Source organism: Rhineura floridana, chromosome 6 (genome assembly GCF_030035675.1).
Source record: "Rhineura floridana isolate rRhiFlo1 chromosome 6, rRhiFlo1.hap2, whole genome shotgun sequence".
NCBI classification, from domain to species: domain Eukaryota; kingdom Metazoa; phylum Chordata; class Lepidosauria; order Squamata; family Rhineuridae; genus Rhineura; species Rhineura floridana.
Window position 1 is genome coordinate 44,259,788 of NC_084485.1, and position 20,722 is coordinate 44,280,509.

At 41.1% G+C, this 20,722-nt stretch overlaps 1 long non-coding RNA gene across 1 annotated transcript; it reads left to right on the forward strand.

Moving 5' to 3' along the window:
- The first annotated feature begins 10,983 nt into the window (after positions 1–10,983).
- On the forward strand, positions 10,984–14,898 carry LOC133386622 (uncharacterized). Its single transcript, XR_009763218.1, has 3 exons — positions 10,984–11,159; positions 13,528–13,656; positions 13,961–14,898. It is a non-coding gene; the product is annotated as an uncharacterized LOC133386622 (long non-coding RNA).
- Positions 14,899–20,722: the final 5,824 nt, after the last annotated feature.

Below are 20,722 nucleotides of genomic sequence, written 5' to 3' on the forward strand. Positions count from 1 at the left end.
ATCTATTTAGGACATAAGGTGGGGAGTGGGAAAATCACCCCCTTATGGAGCAAGGTGGAGGCAATAAAAAGCGTGGCCTATCCCCTTAACCAAAAAGCAAGTTAGGGCATTTCTAGGTGTGGCTGGTTTTTATAGGAAGTTTGTGAGAAATTTTGGGGAAATAGCAACCCCCTTGCATGAATTGACAAAGAAAAAGTGTTCTGAGCGTGTGGTATGGACGGATGAATGTCAGAAGGCTTTTGATCTGCTGAAGCAAGCCTTGTGCAAAGGACCCATATTAATAGCACCAGACTATGAGCAACCATTCATTGTGTCTACAGATGTGTCGGACCTCGCGCTGGGAGTCGTCTTGCTGCAGGAGAGAGAAGGCACCAGACATCCAGTGGCGTACCTGAGTCGCAAGCTGACGCCGAGGGAGAAAAACTATTCGTCGGTCCAAAAGGAGTGCCTAGCGGTCGTGTGGGGACTGAACAAGTTGCGCCCATACGTGTGGGGACGAAGATTCACGGTAACAACGGATCATCGGGCCTTGTTATGGTTGCAGACTATGAAAAACCATAACACTATTCTGCAGAGGTGGTCCTGGGCCCTGCAAGACTATGAAGTGGACTTCCAGTTCATAAAAGGCAAAGACAATGTACTGGCCAATGGACTTTCCAGGCAAGTGGCTGGGACTGCAGTGACGTGACCAGACGGAGGAACAAAGAAAGACATTTTCCCCATAGTGACTTGTTATATTGTTAACGCGACGTATAAATCCTGGAACAGGAATAATACTCTGCCGTTGTTTTAAGGGGGGTGAAATGTGATGTTCCTGTATTAGTGTAAATAGGGTAAGTGCTGTTTGTATAGGAGATACATGGTAAGTAGAATGAAAGAGGAAGGGGGAGTGAATGGGCAGTAGAATGTTGGATGATTGGCTGAATGTTTAAAATGGCTGACAGTATAAAAGGAAGAATGACAGGTAAATCTGGGTGAACGGTGGTGATGAAAGTGAGTGGGTTGTTTTGGTGGGTTTGAGAGAGTTGTTTGTCAGGAGAGCGTGGAGAAGGAGGGGGGTGGAGTTCGGATTAGTATTAGATAAAACCATATGCTTATGTGCCTTATGAAGAAATCTTGTTATCTGTGTTATTTAATAAATACTTAATTTGGTTTACCGAAGGCCTGATCCTTGGCTGGGGTTTCACAGACCAGAAGGGAGGGTAAGGTAATGACCAAGGCTGAAGGGAAACTGTAACAAATGGTGGCAGCGGTGAAGAGAATAACAATACCAGTATTCAGAGTCTCTGGGAATACTGGTATTAGGACGTGACTGGTGGTGCTGCCTAGCAGGGGGATCTGTTGAGATCTGTGCTAGAGCGGGGAGAGAAACGATAAAAAAGGACAGTTCGGACTGGTGGAGTCCCTGGTGGTGCCTAGTGACAGGCAGTAACCACGAGCAGGTAGGAACCTGACAGGGAGAGCCAGGGAAGGGCGTCACAGGGGTCACAAGCTCCTTGGAGGCAGGGTAAGATATAAATGTAATCAATAAATCAATATTAATGCTTTGGATTTGCTACCTAAATCTACCCTGAACTGATTTTTAAAAATGCAAAGAACAAACCTTTCAATAAATATTTAAATATGAGGAATGGCCATAACTTTCTCCACACCTGGAGATGTGGAATTTTGATGTCCACAAAACTCCCACCCTCAAAGCCATTTCCCCCACTGGACTCATTCCTTCATTCCCCACAATATGGAGCAGAAGGTTGCCTGTTGTGGTGATTGTAATGTGTTGTGCCACATGCTGTATGATTTTTAATTGTATTTTTATTGCTTCTTTTATTTCTTATATATTGTATTTTATTGTATTACAATTTGTATTCCATTGAATTCAAACTGTAACACAACAAAATACAATATAAGAAAAAAAAGAAGCAATAAAATGCAATTAAAACTCAATATGAATATTTAATACATCCATGCTGTAGACCACCTGAATGAAGATTGTGGACTACTGGTGGTCCATAGACCACAGCTTGGGAACCCCTGTACCAGTATAATGTGTGCATATAAACACATATATTAGAGAAAATAACATACAAAAATGCAGTATATTAGACAAAATTAGTAAAACTGTGCATAAAAATACGTTAGAAGAAATTCACACTAAAATGCTGATGAATTTTCATCAGGATTTTTTTTAAAAAAATAGATAAATCACAAATTGCTACCAGAATGTGAAGAACTGAATTTAAGTTTGTAAAAATGAGAAACTTAGGCTGCATTCAGACGTGGAGTTTATTACATTATTTTTTCCTGATTATCCTGGTAGCACTTTTGTCCTGGTTTCTAATATTCCTTTCACACTGCAGTACCTGTTCCATTATGGAACTATGGTGTGTTGTTCCCCCAACAATATACCACCATGTCATGCTAAATTTCATTTACAATAGTGGGCGTGGTGTGACACAACAACAATGGAGGTCATTAGGCATGTTGCCACACACTTTTTATGCACATGCATGCTTCTATATACTGGAATATCACCCCAAATTTTGTTACGTGAGTGGCGGTGGCATGGTCCCCATGGGAAAAATAGAATGCCAAACTCCCACAACTTTCCAGGGTCACAGGGTTGCAAATGGATTTTGTTGGAAGCAATTAACACAGAAATAAGCACTAAACTTCCACTAGATTTCCAGAAGTGGCTTCTATGTCGTGTGAAAGATCACATACAGCACATGAAAATTAACAGGTAAGGAAATGCCAAGAAAACAGAATAAAGTGCTGTCTGAATGCTGCCTTAGAGACCCAAAATTTGCAGATTTGTCCATCCCTACACATTACAGAGGGGAAGAACTCTGAGGTTGGACGCTTTTTGGCAATGGGCTTATGACCTTAATTAATATCTAGTTCCACCTAAAATGGAAGATAAATATTAAATAATCCACATGAATTTAAATGTGTGAAGTCAAGATAACCAAACAGGATGGCTGGGATTCCTGGGTATTACACTGAATATGGGCGCTTCCACATGGCAGTGCACTGTGGACTCTGAGCTACTCATTAATGCAAGTTTAGCACAGCATCCACATGGCAACCTTCTCAACAAAATGTCAACCCATATTATATCCCCACTTCATCTGGATTTACTGATTCCAATAAGAATCCCATGGAAATGGTAAATCTGGATTAAATGGGAGAAAATATGGAATGGCATTTTGATGAGGAAGGTATCATGTGGATGTGGTGAAAAACTCTCATGCAACTGTGTGGATTTGCTCTATAATTAATGTTTTAAAACAATGGGTGTATTTTCCCCCTTGTAATAATGTATAGTTCTGCCATTTGGCATTTTCCTAGAGGTGTTTATGGCATCTTAACTTAATGAGTTAACCCTCACAGAGCTACAATTCTCAGAATGCTTTAACAATTACCACTCATTCCCTCTTCCCAGAAAACTCTAGGAATTGTAGTTTTGTGAAGGAAACAGGCATCTCCTAACAACGCTCAGTACCCTTAACAAGCTACAGTTCTCAGGATTCTTTGGAAGAAGCCATGACTTTTTTAAGGAGTATAATTCTACTTTAAATATATAGGGCAGATGGGGCCACAGTAAGCCAAGTTAGAGTTTACTGTGTTGTGTGAATCAGGCCAAATTTTGGCTCTCTGAGACTGTGCGAATGTGCAGGCTTGTGGAGAAGACCTTGCTGCCACTTTGCTTCTCCCTGGTCCTTTTAAATTCTGTGCCATGCTGAGATAAGCCAAGATTTGGGTTAGCATGTTATCCAAATTCAGATTTGTTATTAAGCCCTGCTCACAAAGGACAAGCTACAGCTTATTGCTAGTGAAGAAAGAGCTTAACTACAAGCCTAGGTTCAGACTAGGGAAATTTGCTTTTGTTTGCATTTTAATGAGAAACTACCTAGTTTACATTATTGAACCAATATGCAAACCAGAACACATTACTACATAGCAATTTTACCTAATATAATGGATTTATGTATGTTATTTTCACCAACCTGCACATTTTTATGCACACTTAAGCCTCATATATGCATTTTGTACACATTATGTAGCTGCGGAACTGCATTATGAAAATTCAGACAAGGATAGGTGTGTTTCAGTTTACATATTGTTTCGAAAAGTGTGAATTAGGAATGTTCACCTTTAAATTCAAACTGAATCGAATTTCTTCCCCATCCCTAATCAATTACTGATTCAGCATTCTGCTCCGTCTGGATTTCAACTTGTTTTGTTAGCCATTTTGGCTCTGACTGATACATTACTCATTACTGTAATAAAAAAGATTCTCTGTTTCATATTCCCAAATTGATGGAAAATAAAATATTAAAGATGACCTTTTTAAAAATTGAATTGAATTGCAGATTTATTTATTGTATGATAAATGATCTCATACTTGAGATAAAATACGCCTTTTTACGTCCTCCAAAAGGCACAGATATGCAAGTGTGTTTAAATCTAATTGTTTGATGGGGTTTGTTCTTAGATGGCTCCTCTCCAAATTTTTTAGCTACTGGGTGCTACTGTTGAATTTTACCTGAACTGTCATCTGCTTAGTTATCTCCAGTTCTTTCAATTTTCTGTTGCTGTATTAACTCTACCTTGAAAAGCCTCAGGGCACTGGGAACGGAAAAATTCCCTGCAATGACTCATTCAAGTTTTTGTATATTTCCTGCCTGGAAATTTTCCTAGTTGGAAAAATTTCTACTGTATCAAACTGAAATGTTTGGCTATGTTGTGTGTCTCTGAGCTGTAAAATCTGATTGCCTTTGTTCATGCAAACTGTTTTGTAAACCAGCTAATATAACATTTCATAACCCTTGTTTCACAAAACCTTCAGCTTGGCGAGGCAAACATCAACCTTCCAATATAACTTATTTCCCACCCACCCCACTACAAGCAGCAGCAGCAGCAGCAGCAGCAGCAGCAGCCTGATCTTAATCAGCTTTATTTGGGAGATGTGTTTACTTCAGTGGGACTTACTTCATGCAACTCTTCTTAAGATCACAGTGCAAATCTTGGTTTTGCAACTAGAAAGCTTGCTTTTACCTTTTTTGACCATTGGTTGCTCTCATAAGTAAAAGGTATTTCCTCTATTGCCTCCTGTGTCTTTCATTTTCAGACTCCTGACTTTTTAAATGGCATGCTCTTTAATTTGTATAAAGGCACTCTAGACTGGAGCTCTTTTCTTGCTGCTGTGAAGCAGCACTAAGCAGGAAGAAGCAGTCATCTATTTTAGCTTGTTGATGTCTTTGGGTCAACTGCTGGCTAGACACACATGCTTGTGTAATCCCATAGTGCAAGGAGGGAGGGGTTGGAAATCACAACAGTAATACTGGAACCCAGGGTAGCTATAAATGTATTGGTGTATGCCGAGGATGGCTAGGGGACACTAAAGTCCTCTCCTAATCCCCCAAGATTCCTAGCCTTGCAGCAGATCTTGCCTTGAGTGTTATGTATCTCACACATACCAGCTGTATATATGTCACAGTGAATATCCAAAAAATGGCAAATATCGACACTGATATGAGAATGTTGACAGTCCCAGTCAAATTCTCAAAAATGCCAGGCATATACCAGTGAATGTTGACAGCAATGATTGTCAGTATTCATCTGTATATACCTGAAAAATGGGCAATCTCTTCTCTCTCCCTCTCTTTAGATAGTCACAAAATGCATCTGGGATTGTCAGCATCCACCAAATTTTGAACATTCACATGCATGTCTTTTTCTAGGGTCTGAGACTAGGGATGTGGGAGAGATTTGATTAAGTTCGCACTTAAAGGTGAATTTACTGAATTCACACTTTCTGAAAAAATACACAAGCCAAAACACAGCAATCCTTAAACTTTTGCACTAATCCAAATTTTTCAATGCAGTTCTCTAAGCAAGTAATGTGTAGAAAAATGTATATATTGGAGTGTAGAAAAATGTATATATTGGAGTAAAGGGTGCACAGAAATGCATATATTCTTGGAAAAAATACAAAAATGCATTATATTATGGGAAATTGCCTTCAAAAATGTGTATATTAGGAGAAATATGTACTAAAATACTGATGAATTTCTAGCGTCTTAAAAAATAAACTGATGTGGCAATGTGGAGAACTGAACGTAAGGCTGGAAAAAATGAGAAAGTGAGAGAAACTAAAATTCACATATTTGCCCATCACTATTCCCAGGTAAGTGGGTATAGGACTGCAGCCTAAATACTTCCCTCGTCTGAACTGAGGGAGGGGTATGATTAATATGATAATACTAAAATTAGCTTAGGAGGGTTTCCAGTCATGCCGCAGACATTCCCAGGCTCTCATAAAAATACCATAAAATTTAATGGATTGCCTTCAAGTCGATCCCGACTTATGGCTACCCTATGAATAGCCTGCATTAAAAAAAAAACAAATAAAACCCTCACTCTGAGCTGCTGATTATCAAATCTAAAAGGTTGGTAGCATATAAGGAGGCAATAAGCCAGGGATGGTGAATCTGTGACCCTCCAGATGTTTCTGGCTTACAGCTCCCACCATCCCTAATCACTGGCTGTGCTGGCTGGGGCTGTTGGGAGTTGGAGTCCAGCAACATATGGAGGGCAACAGGTTCCCCATCCCTGTGGTAAGTTGAATATGTGCTCCAAAAATGACATCTAGTGATGAAAAAGCAGCGCCTTCATGGTGGGCACCTGTTGAATTTCTACCTCCTGTCACAAACACAAGAGCCCTACCACAAAAATAGTGAGAACCTTAGGTGGGAGAAAACTCCCATATCTGCCTCTTAGGGGTTGAGGCACTCTCAACGTAACAAAGTTCTGCAGGGCTGACCCTGCCATTAGGCAAACCGAGGCAACCACCAGCAGATGCTGAGGAGCACTGACAAGCAGCCCCCTGGCTGTTTCTGCTAAGTCCATTGGCTAGTTCCCTCTGTTGGAGGACAGAACTGTGTATCTGCACCCGCCCAAGAAGCCTGCTGTCTCACATGCAGTCAGCCATCTTATTATATCATCTTGTCCTTCACAACAGGCATTGTTGTTGTTTGAATTTCTATCCTGCCCTTCCAGCAAACACATAAAACAATTTAACAACAACAAAATCTAAAAATTAAAAGCATTCTAAGAACATTTACAGACAAAAATCTAGTGATCTCAGCATTGCCAGAAACAGTCTCCTTTAGCCATCAAATGCCTGGGTAAACAGAAATGTTTTCACATTCCTCCTAAAAGTAAATAATGATGGAGACAGGTGCACCTTGCCAGAGAGGGCATTCCACAAATGGGAAGCCACCATTGAAAAGGCGCTGTCATGGGTCCATGCTAACAGTTCAACAAGAAAATTTCTTGGGCCAGCCATGAACTGCTGAATGCTTTCAGGAGTACATGGGAGTATGATCTGATGGGAATTCAGATATCTTAGAGGGGAAGGGGAGCTAGGAGAGTAAAGGCTGAGGGCCTATCGCTCTTAACTTTCACAGGTTCAATCATTTATCTGAAGGACCCCTTTTTTCTGGATGTCAATCGGAGGTGTTTCCATTGGCATAGGACTGTGCCTTAAAAATCAGAATCTGGCCTTTCTGAATATTTATTATTTAATTCAGTTATGTATTTTAAAAAAATATATCTTGCTTTTTCACCATCTCAAAGAGGCTTACAACAATTAAAACCTACAATATAAAAGGGCTATTTCTATGCCTACCTGTCTGAAAGTTCATCCTAGGCAGTTTTTCATCCCAGCTGGCTGTACTTGAAAAGGTCAGAGGTAAATTTTCTAAAATGTGGCCTATAAATAGTTCACCTGTAAACATGGAGCCAAATGCTGACTAAATTAGGGCAAGCTGTGGGTCAGGCTGGCTCAGGGGGTGCTGGCAAAGCATTCCTCGCCTTTTCTCCTAATAGGAACATACGATGCTGACTTACACCAGATCAGAGTATTTGTCCATCTAGAAGTGGCTCTCCAGGGTCTCAGGCAGAGATCCTTCACATCACCTGCTACAAATGCAATGCAGATAAGACTGTCAGTGGCTTCTAACCCTGGGAGCTATTTCTACTTCCACTGTTGGAGGCAGGATGCTTCTGAATACCAGTTACTGGAAGCCACAAGAGGGGAGTACTGTTGTGCTCAGGTTCTTCTTGCAGGTTTCCGATAGGCATCTTGTTGGCCACTGTGGGAACAAGATGCTGGACTAGATGGGCCACTGGCCTGATCCAGCAGACTCTTCTTATGTTCTTACTACCTGATCCTTGTAACTGGAGATACTGTGTAGGAGAATTCTTTCTCCATTGGGATCTTTTGCTGGGGGTCCATGAATAAAAATTGATGACACAGGCTTGAAGCAAAAAGGTAGGCCTTTATTCTTTACAAGCACATGCAGGGTCAGCCTCCAGAAACATCCAGGAGAGAGTGCACTGAGACACTGTGTGCAAGCTCTTTTATACCTTAATATTACAACATGTGCCAGTAATTCACCAATCTCATGAGTCCCTTCCTCCTCTCTACATTCATTCCAAACCAATCAGAAAGCATTAGCTAACTCCCTTTGTGATTCCAAGATTCTGTCCATTTCATAAATGTTACCATTGTCCTACTGTCTCTTCAAAACTAATGCATTTTGGTTCTAGTTAGAACAGTTTCTACTGTGAATATGTTTCAAGCATATGCCATTGTTGCATTGTTTTCAGATGGGTCAGGCTGACTCAGGCACTCCTGGAAATATTTTGGACAAATTCCCTGAGTTAAGTTTGGGAACTTAACTCAGGGTGTTTTGTAAATGTATGAGCACCCCCAGTTCTATTTCCTTTGCCATAGGGGTTCTTGTCTCTCATACTTTCTCAGAAATCCCATTCCCTTGCTTATGAAATACATAGCTCATGAAAGAGGATTTTATTTAAAACACTTGGGCTCATTTTGAAGTCACACAAACAAAAAGAAAGAACTGGTTAACTAGTATTTGTTTCTTAGCCACTTAGATATACAGACAGACAAGCAGGCCATCCCAAATGTACCCTTTTCGTTATGGAAAGACACCTATACAGTTAATACACTGTTATTTAAAAATCTAAAATCTATTTCTCTTTATTAAAACATTTGATTACTTATCCCCTAAATGGCATTCAAGAATCAAACATTGGAACTCCCTACTCATTTCCCAAAATTTAAACACTTCTTGATTCTGAACAATAGGTAATTAATTTTCTGCCTCGGCCAGGTCTTGGCAAAGAACACAAGAAGGTCTCTCTGACCGCTGCCATGGCAACAGGTTTTTGAGTTAAATATTAAGATCCAGGTTTTCTCTACAAGCTTGAATCTCAGGGCCCCATTAGGCCTGAAGTTCAATATTTAACTCATTATTATTATAAAAGAAATGTGCCTTCTTAATAGTCATGATCATACATGTGTGGATATATAAAGTTCCCCATTAACTGTACCAGGAACTGTATTTGGGATCTTCTGCATGCACTTTACCACTGAGCTACAGACCTGCTGCAAATGTTCATTTGTTTTTATTTTTAGGTATTACATGGCAGGCTTTGAAGTCCTCACCAATGGGACAGCATCCCTTTCAAAGGTAGCAAAGAACTCATATTTGGGACATATATATTTGAATGTTGAAACCATGTCTGACTGAAACACATCCAAACTGCTGCAGTTAAATCTATTAAGAATTGGCCACAAACCATCTGTGCATTCTTATTAAGATGTGGTTGTTTATTGGGGGTGAAGGGCATATGACTAGGGAATAAATATCTGTTCCCACTAGAGATGTCACCCAAGTTCCTTAATTTGGCATGCAGGCCTGACTTGTAAAGCTTGCCTTCAGTGGGACATGATTATGATGTCCCAAAAAGTTCTCTGGTTCTCATTGAAATCCAAGTTGGAAAAGAACTCTTCCCTCCCTGGCTCTCTGCCTAATTGGCCTGGTAACAGTAGTCACTGCAAGCATAGACGTTCCTGTGGAGGCCTTCCTACCTGTTTCCTTGAACACAGCCATAGCAGTGCCAGGTACACTAGAAAATGTAGTTTTTGAAAGACACTCTAGTTCTTTGGATATCCATCCATCCATCCCCCAATGTAGATAAAACATAAAATCCACATGTCCCACAGAGGGAGACCAGGAGAGGCCTCCAGCAAGTCTGTACTGCTACCACCACCAGATCAGGAAAGGGACAGTGAGGCACGCTATAGGGACTCACCAAGGTTCATGGGGATCTAGATGAGGAGTTAGGATCCTGTTATGCTCTCAGTATTAGTGGGAATGTGATGGGTCCCAACTGGGCTTAGATAAACCAAGCTATTTTCTGGTTTCATAATAGCTGAATTAACCAAGCCTACTTTTGAATCAAGTGGGAGGGGGGTTTCGCTGTCTTTTAATTTGCATTCTTAATTTTGTATTTGATATTTGATGTATTTTCAGTTGATATTATTGTTATTAGGTTTGATTTTGAAGTTTGTGTGTAAAAAAATTAATTTACCCAGTACCATATCCATGCGGCTGCTCAGCCCTACTGAGTCTGCACACACATCATAGTTTCCCCTGCAATAGTGAGTTTAAATACTTTAAAGACATATACACACAGGATTCCAAATTCGGCATCATGGTCAGAGACCACAATTCCCACCATCCCTGACCCTTGGTCATGCTGGATGGGGCTGATGGAAATTGGAGTCCAGCAACATCTGGAGGGCCGCAGTTTTCTCTATTCCTGTAAGTAGACTCTGAACTTGCTTGGCAAATCTCCGCTGGATGCCTGGAATGTGCATACATCTCTAGAAATAAATGAGTGGTTGTTTTTTTAAGTACTAAACATCCAGATAGATTTCATGGAAAGTTGGACCTTTCACAAGTGGAAGAGGAGTCAGTTTTGATTTCATACCCTCAACTTGGCAGCATAGTTTGTTGTCAGTGGGCTACACAGCTGTGGCATCAAATAGCCTCTTACCTTTCTTTTGGGTCTGCATTGTGCCTTTCTGTGATTTACAGGATTGCTTTCAGCTGACTGAAGAGCTGCTGGTTTACAAGGCTATGTTCCAGTGAGCTTCACCTGCTGCAGCATTCCCAACCGGAACATACACACAGAGGGATTGAGTATCCCTCCGGCTAGTGCTTGTGTACTGTGTATCATTTAACTCAGCTGTTTGTCTCACTGATCCAGAACACAAATTGGTATGTACATGGGCCCTGGCTTGGAAATTAATCTAATGATCCTAGAGAAAAGAGGAGGAGGTGGATAAATTTAGCAAGTGAGTTATTTTGGGTATCGTAAAAAAAGAAGAAAAAGAAAAGTCAAGGTGAAAGGGATTTCTAAGAGTTATCGGTGCTGCTGGCAGAAACTCTACACTCCCCACCGTGCTTTCCTTTATGTGATTTCAAAGCAGGAGTGCAATATAATTTAGGCTCCTGAATCCCATGGGTCACAGGGCCATAAATGACTAGAGTTGAAATGATTTGCTCTTCCTTACAAAACCAGCCCCTCATTTCTAGCAGTAAACTGCTTAGAGTTGAACAAACCTGTGCAAAATATAGCCCTAGGCCATTAGCAGGAGGGAGCACACAATCACAGTGGTTAGGTAACTAACTTTCATGAAACTTCAAAAGGTAATGACAGCAGTGATGGTGAAGTATGGAGCCTGGTCTGATGTTCCACACAAGGATCTCCCCCTCTTCAGAATAATCATCACTAAGCACTTGAAAATAATGGACAATAAAGTAATGGAGGACTGCTATAGACAAATATGGAGAGTGGCGTTCATGGAGAAACTAACTCAGCAAGTTAGAGCACAAAAGACTTCACCGAACACCAAATACACTTTTTAGGAACAGTGGTGCTGTTTTATTGCACACATCTTGCAGAAGGAACATGACTGGAGGCCCCCATCATGCCACAGTTTACTTTGGAAAACATAATTGGGCTAGACCGGACTATTAAAGTGACACACTATGGGCTGTTAATATTACAATGAAACCTACCAGAATGTCTAAACTGATTTTTTATGTAAGTGCTCTGTTTATTTTTTGGTTATGTTGCTATCATAAAACCAATTTTTCATATATATTGTTATGTCTTTCTGCATATACATGCCTTGACATTTATGAATGTGAAGAAGTTTGAGAATAAAATGTCAGTCTCTTTAAAAATGTAATACATCTGCCAAAATGGCCTAACCTCCCCATTACATAGCATTCCACGGGCACACAGGCCAGAATTACCCTCTGATGGTTCTTATTGGCCAAGAGTGGATTAGAAAATTATCTCAGCTCTCACCTTTTACTTCCATCTTGCTGAGTTTTTGAAAGATGCCAATGGCCTTTCTCTCTCTTCGTGTACATGTTGGGCATGCCATGTCCCAAATGTCAAAACTGCTGTTGTAGGTGTGCCTAAGCACAGCCACACCAGATTAGAGGTTTTTTCTCCCCTGCTAGCCCCCTCCCTTGATACTATGGGGTTAAAAAGTGGGGATTATTCCCAATGGAAAATCGTTATCTACTGAACATCATGGGTGATCCTTGTTCATTGGAAGTAAGTTTGAGATTCTTCTTTGGCACTGTCTCCTGTAAATTATCTAGAGAATCAGCTGTTTTGTAATGTTAAGAACATAAGGCTAGTGTGCTGGATCAGGGAAGAGCCCTTCTAGTCCATAATCCTGTTCCCAGAGTGGTCAACCAAATGCCTATGGGAAGCACACAAACAGGACCTGAGCACAACAGCACTCTCCTCTTCTGCAATTTCCAGCAACTGGTATTCAGAAGAATACTGCCTCTGACAGTGGCAGTAGAGCATAGCCATCATGGTTAGCATCCACTGAATGTTTTTACCCTTCAAAATTTATCTCTCCATCCCTAATATTAGTACATCTTTTTATCATGACTGTATACCACCCAAGAATCTTTCCCTTGCATGCCAATCAGCACTTCTGCACTATACACTTTAGTCAAGGGTAAGTAAAGGAGAGACAGATTCAACCACACACAGGTTGTTGCCCTCCCCCCAGGTAGAGAATTAACCTGCAACTCTTGGAATTTTTCTTGCTCAGTAAGATAAATAGAAAGGAGGTGGCAGGTGAAGTTGGGGTGTGACAGGATGGCCTCCTCCTGAAGGCCATTTGGCATTTCCACAGTGGATTTGGCAATCCTTAAAACGTGGTCAGGAAGGCTGAATCTGCATTTTGGCTGATTCCAGCCATGACATAAAAGCGTTCTGATATTTAAAAGAGTTACCAGATGCACATATACCTACCTACTTACATACTAGCATGCACATAGACCTAAATACATACTAGCATGCACATAGACCTACATACATACATACTAGCATGCACATAGACTTGCCTACATACATTTAGCATGCATATATAACTACTCACATACATACTAGCATGCACATATACCTACCTACCTATCTACTAGCATCTCATTGAGCAGCAATTTGGTAACAATTCCCATGGCTATCCATTTTACTTGGGGATATGAAGGATACTATTGCCCTATACTTGTGATAGCAATCTGTTTTAATTGTTTTAACATTGAATTTTAGACTGCTCTAACCTGCCCTGGCACTTGCTAATGAAGGCTGTGTAATAATAATAATAATAAGAACAACAAGAAGAAGAACAAGAAGAACAAGAAGAAGAAGAAGAAGAAGAAGAGGTTAAAATTATACAATGTGAGAGGCACTAACCAATTCTATTTGTATGTTTATGTTAAATTTTATGTCTTTGGCCACTGAAGAAAATAGGTTGTAAGGTGTCTGGCCAAAACACCAAAGGAGCACATTTAAAAATATATATATTTATCTCATCAACTGGTGATATAAGTGACTTTAGAATAAGCATTTAAATTTTGCTTTTATTGTTTGATGCATTAAAATTCTTACATTTATGCATGATTTATCCTTAACTCTCCTTTTCTAAACTTTTGCATTTTGTTAAGGACAAGTAACTTTTTTCTGTTTCTTTTGCATTCCCAAGGCAGGAGCACAGCACTATACCCAAGAACAGATGCCTAGAGATGTGCTTCTGAAGAGAAGACAATGAAGGAGGTAGAACACACATGCTTTGCTTGCAAATGTCACTGGTTCAATCCCTGGCATCTCCTAGTACTGATGGGAAAGACTCCTGTTTGAAAGAGCTGCTGACAGTCTGTGTGGAGCATCTTCCCCAACCTTGGGTTCTCTGAACTTGATGGACCACCTGCCCCATTGTCCCTGACTAATGGCCAAGCTGGCTAGGACTACTGAGAACTGGAGTCCAGCACTGACTTGAAACCCAGGCTTGGGTGGAGGCTGGTGTAGACAATACTGAACTAGATGGACCAATGATCTGACTGATAAGCTGATAAGGCTTATATAAGCACATAAGGCTTATATAAGGCTTATATAAAGTTATATTTATTTATTTGTATAACTTATATACCACTTAATATAGCAAAATACTTAAGTGGATAAATACAATTACAATAATAAAACCACAAGCAAAAAGTAAATGCATAATATCAAAATCCAGTAAAACAAACACCAATAAAATGTTTAGCAAAACATTAAAAATAGAAATACTGAGCAGAGTGATCAGAAAATTTAAGTGTTAGGGAAATCCTGATGAAACAAGTATGTTTTCAGTAGGCATTTAAAGCCAACCACAGTGGCCGCCAACAGTATCTGCGAAGGAGACAGTCCATAATCCTGATGGTCACTTGTGAAAGTCACTCCTAAGAATGGTGCAGGTACAAGGACTACTTGGTTAAAATAAATTGGGATGGAAATTTTTTGAAGCCAAAAATTCTCCCAAGAATTTTGGTGTGCAGTTCTTGTGAACTTACCATCTGCATGGCTGTGGCTATCATGTTTCCAGTGTCAGAGAAATCACCAAGGAAACAATCCTTTGATGTGAAGTATGTGCTTTGTGAATGAGCTCAGTGTTACCAATATATTTTTGAGTACCAACTTTAAAGGTGCCCAGCATGAAAAAAGAAGAAAAGAACTGGCATTATTCCCTGGTATGTTTAATGACGTGCAAGGGAACCATAAATAGTTTGCCTAAGAAAAAGCAAACAGAATTTTGTTTGTCATTCATTTTCCTCTGTTTCTGAAGCTCATAGGTGAGTGGTAAATAATTCTTGCATAGTCCAAATAGAACCATACACACACACACAAGAAGGAGATACTAGCACAGTTGAGGGGAACCCCAAGGCTTGTAGGACTACAAAAATTCTTTGGGGGGGAACCTAAGTTGGCAAACCTCTTCAAGTGAGGACCGGGGGTGGCCAAGGAATGCAGCCTGACTGTTATGGGAGAGGGGGCAATGGAATACTAGGTGGGAAGGGCAGTGGAATGGAGTATCATGGAGGAGGAGGTCATGGCTGGCTGACTAGAACAGAGAACAGGAGCACTCCATACTGTAACATTTTTTTGGGGTCCCACTTTTGTCATTGTTGCTCCAAAAGACTCATAGAAGAACCTGAATGATAGCTTTTCACTGTTTTCTTGCAGTTTTGCGTAACTGTTTATCTTCCTGATAGTCATTAGGATGGGAAAAGGAACCATATCTGGTCACTGACCACTGGGAATATTCAGCAGTGAGCAACTCTAGCTAGACAGATTGCACCAGACAATTCCCACGCTCAGTAAAACATAACTTTGCAATCATAAGAACAGGGCCAGCACCAAGCATTACTGGGCCTTTGGGTATTAGCCTGCCGCAGGCCTGCAGCGCCGTAAGGCTGAACACCCCCTATCCAATACAGGCAGTACAGGGTTTAAATCAGCCCACCCGCCCCACCTACCTATCACATCAGCGCATCAGCATGCATGCTCCACACACTGTGAGTGCACAGCTCCCATCATCAAAGATGGCGGCAGGGGCATCAACTCCTTAGGGATGCCCTTACCACCATCTTGGGTGATGACATACATGCACAAGCAGCCCATGGGATATGCAGACTGATGCACTGACATGACAGGTAGGTGGGGCAGCCAGATTTATTTAAGCCCTGAGCCTCCTGTATCGGGTGAGTGGAGGTCTCTGGGGGTCCCACTTTGCAATCCGTGGCAGTGTTGGGTCACTGAGTCCCACAACCTGACAATTCAATGGATCGCTGAGAGGGGCTTCACCCTCCCACCCTAAAGGAGGGGCCCCTCAGCCAGGGCCCAACCTGGCCACCCACTTGTGCTGGGCCTGCATAAGAGCTAGAAACGTGGGGTTGTAGTCAACGAAGTCCTACTCAAAGGAGACCCATTAAAATTAATGAACATGAAGTAGTCATGTCCATTAACTTGAATGGGTCTGTTCTGAGTAGGATTAGCATTGAATACCACTTTCGGCTTTTAAAAAAAATCCATAAACCCAGCAGGAGTCCCATTGCCAGATCTTGGAGACTCTTGGCTCTGCCACTCATTTGTTGCCTAATCATCTGGAGACAGAAAGGGAGAGAGAATGAGCAGAGAAAGGAGCGACAAGAAAAGGCAGCAGTCTCCACTCACACCTCACTCTCTCCTTTTGGATGGAGATGCAGACTGGGCTCAGAGGGAGGATACAAGTGACTGGGAAGTGGTGACAGTAGCAAAGAGAAGGAGGGGAACCCATTTCATACAGGGACCCCACTGGAGCATTTTATCCAAGAACCACCCAAAACCTGGAGTCCAGACAAACAAGAACTACTTGGATAATCTTTATTGCCTACTTTAATGTGCTGTTGATGTTCTGTATTTTAGTATTGTGAAATATTATAGTGTTTGTTGCTTATTTTATTATTTTTATGTGATGTATTTTCATCCTGGGACCATATGATAAAGAGTGGATTATGATATAAATAAATGAAAAGCATTTTAAAAAAATAAAAGAGCTACCCTCTTGCTTGTTTGTGCATTTTAAGGAGCTAACATCACTCCCTACAAACGTATATATCCACAACAAAAGGCTTGTTTATGTCTAAGCAAGCACAAGGGGATTACTTAAACCAGAGTAACTATAGAACTATAGAACAACTTGGCTATCTGAAAAATGCACTAAATATAGACAATAGCATTGGACTCTCTGCTACTATAACACTTCTGAGCTCCCCTTTCTTTCCCCACTCAAGTTGCTAAATGTCACTTGCAAGCAGACCTCAGCTATCTTGCATTCTTCATGCAGACACAGTTATAAAAAGGTTGGCTCAGCAGTTCCCCAAAAGGCTAGTGTATATTTTTATCTTCAAAGGGCCCCTGGGACATTGTAAACGATAAGCTGTGAATGCAAATGAGATAGGAGCTGGTGCATATCACAAAAGTTCAGACAATGGCCTTAATTGCCAAGAGATAAGGCAATTCTGAATGCTCAGGTTCATTAGCGTTCACCAGAGGTCAAAAATGGAACCAATATAATGGCTAGGTTAAACTCAACCATTCTAAATGGGTCCTGCTCCACACCATAGCTAGTCCCATGATTTAAGATTCCCTCAAGAGTTTTACTGTGAGCAGTGCATTCTTGGGTCAAACAACACATGTCACTCTCTGTAGAACACTGTGTAGGTATCTTGATACATTTTAAATAATTAAAGTCACCATTAAGGAGGTTTTCAGGTTACGTCTTGACACAATTTGGTTTCCTCTCCTTTTCAAAGTTCCTGTATGTGGGTCCTAGTCAGTTTGTGGAAACACACTTCTCTGGGATTGCCACCTTTTTGCTGGCACAGCTTTTGTGCCTTAAAACACAATGAGAAAAGCAGAAATTCCCATGATGTTATCAGCACGCTGTCCATTTACTCCTATTCCATTTCCTGTTCTTTTAACAGTTACTGATCCATAAGAGGAGCAGTCCTCTTATCCCAATAGTGGGGAACCTTTTTCAGCCCAGGGGCCACATTCCCTTCTGTATAACCTTCCAAGAGTCACATGCCAGTGGTGGGTGGAACAAGAGACAAAAGTGGGCAGAGCAATAAATACACATTTTACCTTTCTACAGTAGGCTACTTTCTACACACATTCACACACCCCTCTCTATCCTCTATCCAGGCAAGCAAAATGCATCATCAGAGCTCAAGAGTCCATTTAGGCCAGGCAAAAATATTCAAGGGCTAGTGAGGGACATGCCCTGGGCAGAGACGCTGTTGTTGTTTTAATTTGTTAGTTGCCTCATACCCAACAGTTTCTAGACAACTTACAAAAGATTTTAAAAATACAGTATAAAACATATTTAAAATATACAATATAAAACAAATTTAAAATCAAACAGTATAAAACTTAAAACTCCAACAAAAAGGAATAACCAAGACATTACACATCAAGGGCCAAAGGCCTGAGTGAAACGGAAAGTCTTTACCTGGAGCCTAAAGATGGATAAAGACATGGGGAGACCATTTCACAGCAGGGGAGCCACCACTGAAAAGGCCTGTTCTTGTGTTGCCACCCATTAGGGGGCACATGAAGAAGAGCCTCTGATGACGAACTCAAGGTCTGGGGCGGTTCATACAGGGAGAGGCGGTCCTTGAGATATTGAGGTCCTGAGCTGCATAAGGCTTTATAGGTCAAAATCAGCACTTTGAATTGAGCCGGGAAACTAATTGGTAGCCAGTGCAGCTGTGCCAGAATTGGTGTTATATCTGCAGACCGACTTACCCTGGTCAACAATCTGGCTGCTAAATTCTGGTGTTGTGTGGGGAGAGTTCTGAGGGCTAGATAGAGAAGCTTGGAGGGCTATATTTAGTCACCAGGGTGATGGACTTTCTTAAAAGCTTTCTGGACATTATTATTATTATTTAATTATTATTTATTAATTATTATTTATTAACTATACCCACCCTTCTCCAGACAGTTCCAGGTTAGGTCACAATAATATAAAATAGTTTAAAATAAATGTGTAATGTCTACCAGCTGATGTGTTAGTTGACATCTCAAGGAACTCTTCCTCAGCATGCTTTGCTCAGTTATATGTTTAATCGTTCTTGTTTTATTAATGCTTTCAACCAGTTTACCCAGGACAGACAGGTTAAAGTATGTATAATTTCCGGTATCCCTACCTCCAACTCAATCCCTTCAGTGCTACATTGGCTATCTTCCAGTCCTCCAGCAAAGGGGTTTATTTTAACAACAAGGTGCATATTTTTGCTAGAAGACCAGCCATTTCTCATTTGAAGGCCTTAAGAACTTTCCAGTATATACCATTCAAAACTGACCTGGTAATTTTTAAATGTGAATTTGCCTTAAAGCAGAGGTGGGGAACAAGTGGCCTTCCAGATGTTGCTGGACTACAACTCCCATCATCCCTGATCATATGGCCATGCTGGCTGAGGTTGATGGGAGCTGGAGTCCAACAGCATCTGGAGGATCACAACTTCTCCATTTCTGCCTTAGATCCTCATTTAACTTCCTCCATCCACCCAGTCCCATAATTCAGGTGTAGGTATCTGTCCAACATCTCCCACAGTTAAAATCAATGCAAAGAATTAATTCAGTTTCTCAACAGTTTCCCTATCCTTCTCTAGCAATTCTTTCATACCACTTCCCTAGCTGGTTTCCTGCTTCAGATGTATTTAAAGGATTTTTTATTTGCTGTCTTACCAATGGTTTTTACAATACTTTTCTTTCTCTCTCACTCATAGACACACCTTTCTTATTGCCAGCTTACAAGGTTTTGTGTGCTGTTTCTTGTTCTCTTCACCTGGGCAAGACCTCTCCGTTTCAAAGGAACCCTTCTTGCCTTTCTTGATTATGTTTGTTAGCTGTAATGGCATCCTCTTGGAATGATTTGCACCTGTCCCTTCCCTGATCTTGTGTGATATACATTCCATCTAAGCTTCTATTATCATATCATGGTTTTAAAGGACCTCCTCCAAACATCCTGAAGGGATGTGACCTTCTTGAATCTCCCTTTCAACCTCCATTTAATTAATCACCATTTAATTAATCACCATTTAATTAAAATTTAATTAAAATTAATCACCATTTAACCTCCATTTAATTAAAACTTTTATGGAGTTTTCTCTTTTGAAATGAAATGTGACTTCCTGGGCAACTCGCTACTTACATATATGTTAAATATGATAGCACTTTGGTCGCTGTTCCTGATCAGTTCAACAAGAATGATATTTCATACCAGATCCTGGGTACCATTCAGGATTAATTCCAAGATCACCTGGCTTGTGGTTGGTTCCATGACCAACTCTTCTGAGGCATGGTTATTATTCATATACAGAAAGTTTGGCCATATCCACACCTTACATATAAAACACTATTATACCACTTTAATAGTCCTGCCTTTCCCCAAAGAACCTGGGAACTGTAGTTTGTTAAGGGCACCGAGTGGTTAGGAAACCCTCTCACATAGTTACCGGTCCCAGAGTGGCTTAACAATCCAACCCGCTTCCCAGGGATGCTGAGCACCCTTAATAAACTACAGCTCCCAGGATTCCATTTCCTGTTAATAGCTGCATGATGGAAGGACTGCATAGGTGCTCCATTTTCGGTCATGCAGCTGGTATAACACAGTGGGGAGGAGAGCCTGGCTGGGAGTCCAGAGTCTGTGAGTTCAAATCCTCGTTCATGTCTCCTGGGTGTAAAGGGCCAGCTAAAGATCACCCCACAGTGAGTGGCTCAGGGGTTACGTGCCCTGCCACCTGTTCAGCCGTGGGCAAGCTGCATAGCCCCAGGGAGCCCAGTTGCCCCCCAGATGGCAGTTGGGGACAAGGAGGGGGCTGGCTTGTGCAGCTGTGGCAAGCTGAGCAGGCCCTAGCCAGCTGGGGAGGACTAGCCTCAGAGG